This window comes from Microtus oregoni, unplaced genomic scaffold (genome assembly GCF_018167655.1).
Source record: "Microtus oregoni isolate MIOR12 unplaced genomic scaffold, Mior012 000018F_ref0000195, whole genome shotgun sequence".
NCBI lineage: Eukaryota > Metazoa > Chordata > Mammalia > Rodentia > Cricetidae > Microtus > Microtus oregoni.
Genome location: NW_024543077.1, coordinates 34,651,291 through 34,655,489, shown reverse-complemented (window position 1 = coordinate 34,655,489; position 4,199 = coordinate 34,651,291). Strand labels below are relative to the sequence as shown.

Below are 4,199 nucleotides of genomic sequence, written 5' to 3'. Positions count from 1 at the left end.
CCACCCCCAAGATCCCAATGTTTTGCCCGGCAATCTTGTCTACTTCCCCTACCCAGGAGGATAGCTCTATGTTTTTCTTTGGGTTCACCTTCTTATTTAGCTTCTTTAGGATATCAAATTATAGACTCAATGACCTTTATTTATGGCTAGAAACCAATTATGAGTGAGTACATGTTCATCTTTTTGGATCTGGGTTACCTCACTCAGGATAGTTTTCTATTTCCATCCATTTGCATGCAAAATTCGAGAAGTCATTGTTTTTTACCGCTGAGTAGTACTCTAATGTGTATATATTCCACACTTTCTTCATCCATTCTTCCATTGAAGGACATCTAGGTTGTTTCCAGGTTCTGGCTATTACAAATAATGCTGCTATGAACATAGTTGAACAAATACCCTTGTCATATGATAGGGCATCTCTTGGGTATATTCCCAAGAGTGGTATTGCTGGGTCCAGGGATAGGTTGATCCCGAATTTCCTGAGAAACTGCCACACTGCTTTACAAAGTGGTTGCACAAGTTTACATTCCCACCAGCAGTGGATGAGGGTACCCCTTCCACCACAACCTCTCCAGCAAAGGCTATCATTGGTGTTTTTGATTTTAGCCATTCTGACAGGTGTAAGATGATATCTCAAAGTTGTTTTGATTTGCATTTCCCTGATCGCTAAGGAGGTTGAGCATGACCTAAAAATATGGAACGCTTCACTAATTTGCGTGTCATCCTTGCCCAGGGGCCATGCTAATCTTCTCTGTATCGTTCCAATTTTAGTATATGTGCTGCTGAATCGAGCACTGGCCTTTACTTTGAAGAGAAATTTTAACTACTGGTCCAGTATCTGTATTTGTTTTCAAACTTTAGGTGGTCAGTTTTTTCTCGACTTTGTCTTACTAATTTGTATATACCTGTAGTTTGTCCATCTCTTCCTGGTTATTTCAACTGGCATATAATAACCGTAATTGCTCACCATTAGGCTCGGTATTAATATTTGCTTATTAATTTCTGGTGTCAGAAATATTAATTTATATTTTATTTTTATATGTAAGTATATGTGATTACTGGAGTAAGTTTTGGGGTGCCGTATTGTGCAGGAGTCCACAGAAGCCACAAGAGAGCATCAAATAACATGTAGTAACGTGTAACATGTTACAGAGAAATGTGAGCACAGTGTGGGTGCTGGGATCTGAAAACCAGTAGGCTGCGAAAGTCTCAAATGTCTCTAACTGCTGACCCATTCCTTCAGTTGTACTATGTTTATTGTCGTTATTTCCTTTTTTAAAAATAGAGTAATCTAGAGGCTTTGTTAATTATCAACAAATTATATTGTATATGAATGACAATGTCAGAACACAGTCAGTTACCTTTTAGATGAGCCTAGAACTTAATTTAAAAATAAAAAAGTCTAAAATTGTCTATCTTATTTAAAAACCTAATGTTCTAGTTCTTTATTGTTTAAATTTGAAATGCATTATGTTGAAAACTCTCAAATGCATCATGAAGATAAATGAATATTTACATAATCAATGGTGGCCAGCTGCTATTTGGGACAGGCTTTCAATATTTTACTGTTATTTTTACAAAATTCTCAGAAGCTATGGTGAAGAAAATCTTAGAATATTAACTATATATTTTTCCACTAAGCTTATATAATATCTGTATATCATTTTTTAGAAAATAAGAATTATTATCTGTTTATAAATTTACCTTTTGATTAAGTCTATATTTCTGTTTAGAATAGCTTAATGATTTTATAAATAATAGTGATGTATACTAAAACTTTATAATTATAAAAACCATAATAATATGATTTAAGTATGAAATGTAGTTTTCATAGGATATGCAACATGTAAAGTACTCTGTATTGTAATTATATATATATTTACATACATGCATCATATACAAATATATACAAAGAGGAGAAACTGCATAGATAACAGCCCTTTGTATTATTTTACAAACACATCACTGAATTAATTTTAAAGATATTCTTTAATAAAAAAGTCTTACATTTTTTAAGTTACTTGAATGATATCTTTTTAAAAAATTTATTTATTTATTTGTTTGTTTGTTTGTTTATTTATTTATTATGTATACAATGTTCTGTCTGTGTGTATGTCTGCAGGCCAGAAGAGGGCACCAGACCTCATTACAGATAGTTGTGAGCCACCATGTGGTTGCTGGGAATTGAACTTAGGACCTTTGGAAGAGGAGGCAATGCTCTTAACCACTGAGTCATCTCTCCAGCCCCACTTGAGTGATATTTTAGGGAAAAGCTGAGAATGATTAAAATAAGCAGACTAGAAAATATTTGATGTATTCTTTTATATCATAAGTTCTTTAAAATCTATTTCAAGTTATTCTAAATTGAAGCAGAAAATGTAACATTTGCCTTTCATTTGAGATATATTTGCAGTTCCTTTTATTGGCACTTTAATTTATATCTGAATTGAAATCTCGAGTGTTGAGATTTGTAAATGAATAGTAGAGGAAATTAAGATGTTAGTGATGATGGTATCTATAAAAATGAAGACATTTCTCTTGTTGGTCATACACTAAAAACTACTTGCTGATGTTTTATTTAGGAAAATAATATTACAGATATATTTACAGGATAGTTTTCCTGTTAGCATTTTGCAAGGTTATAATAGAATTGAAACTGTGATAGCTCAGAAAATATTTATCTGAAGGGGAATGACAAGGAATCGTTAGACTTTCTGTTTATCTATTTTATACTAACAGAGAAAGGTGAATTATCCAGAAAACTGCAGATTTTATCAAAATATAAATTAGAAAAAAGTATAAAAACATGCTAGACGTAATTTTAATCTGACTACATATTCAGATACATCATTCAAATATTTCATCCCGAAGACTTTGCCCGTCACACTCAAATTATTTTTCTTTTTCATTAGCTTGCTTGCTTCTTTTAATACACTGTTCCTCTATAGTCTAAGTTGGCCTGGTATTCATTAGACATCTCGTGTTGGTTCTGAACTAATGACAAAACTCCTGCCTCAGGCTTGAGACACTATTCTCAGTTTCCTGCTGACTTTCTTGCTCAGGATGATACTTATTTAGGAGCTGGAAGAGTTAAATCTGCCGATTGAGTGAGACACATTTGGGCTCAGCAGGATAAGGTAAAATAGTCACATATATCATTCAAATGGTGATCATAGAGGTGACACTGTGACAGCATGCTTTCAGTGCCTCTAAGTTTGTGAATTGCTTTTATGACTGCTTATTTCAAGGGCACAGAATATTTGTAAGAGAAACCACTGACGCTTAAGTGTATTCAATTTTGGTTACCCCAGAGATAGCTATTTGCTTCGGCTATAGAGACAGACATGGAAAACAGAATGGAGAACATCAAATTGAAATTTCAGCAGGATGCCTCTTGGGTGATAACATCAAGTGAATTTAACTTTTGATCTACTTTCATGATAAAAGTATGTTTTTGTTCAAAAATGAATGGAGCAAGTGTCCCTGAAGCCCCTCCCCTGGTAGAACAGTTACTGATAAAGAATGGCTACTGAGAAAAGGAGAGTCCCTCTCCTTTAGGGATGTGGTTCCATGTGTCAGTCAATGACCTCATACCTCTGTACAAATGACCTGCACTAATTGGACTCAGAAGGTTATAAGTAACAACAACTGACATAGGACAATATGAGGTTGAGGGAAAGATGGTGCACAAGGAGAAGTTAGAAAGAGGTCATATCAATAGATGTGATTAATGATGTATAAAAATATATGAAATTCTCGAAGGATAAATAAAAATATTATCTGAAGAAATCCTTTAGCCAGCTCTCTGCTATTCACTTGGATCATTTTTTTTTTCAAATGGACAACTTTGGAGATCATTCTTGGGCAACCTAATGAGTGTGACCTAAGAACCCTAGAATTGGTGAACTGCAGGCAGTCTTTATTGGGTCTCTAGATACCCGATTGCTATGTAAAGTTTGGCTGGAGAATTTGATTGATGAGCAAAGAGTGATGTTTCTTAGTGAGACTGAGTTAGGATTCAAAGCACACATGAGTACAGGGTTTATTCTTGTTTGCATTATTTCTCCTAAGTATAGCCAAAAACACAGTCAAATAAAACCAAGTCATATTTTCTTAAATTTAACAGAAACTCCTTTGAGCTCCATGACACTGTGTCTTTCAATTTTTCTTTTCCTGCTGGATTCCCCACAAACTGAAAT

General features: G+C 34.1%; 1 non-coding gene across 1 annotated transcript; it reads right to left on the bottom strand.

Moving 5' to 3' along the window:
• Positions 1-688: 688 nt before the first annotated feature.
• On the bottom strand, positions 689-795 carry LOC121459162. Its single transcript, XR_005975917.1, has one exon. It is a non-coding gene; the product is annotated as a U6 spliceosomal RNA (small nuclear RNA).
• Positions 796-4,199: the final 3,404 nt, after the last annotated feature.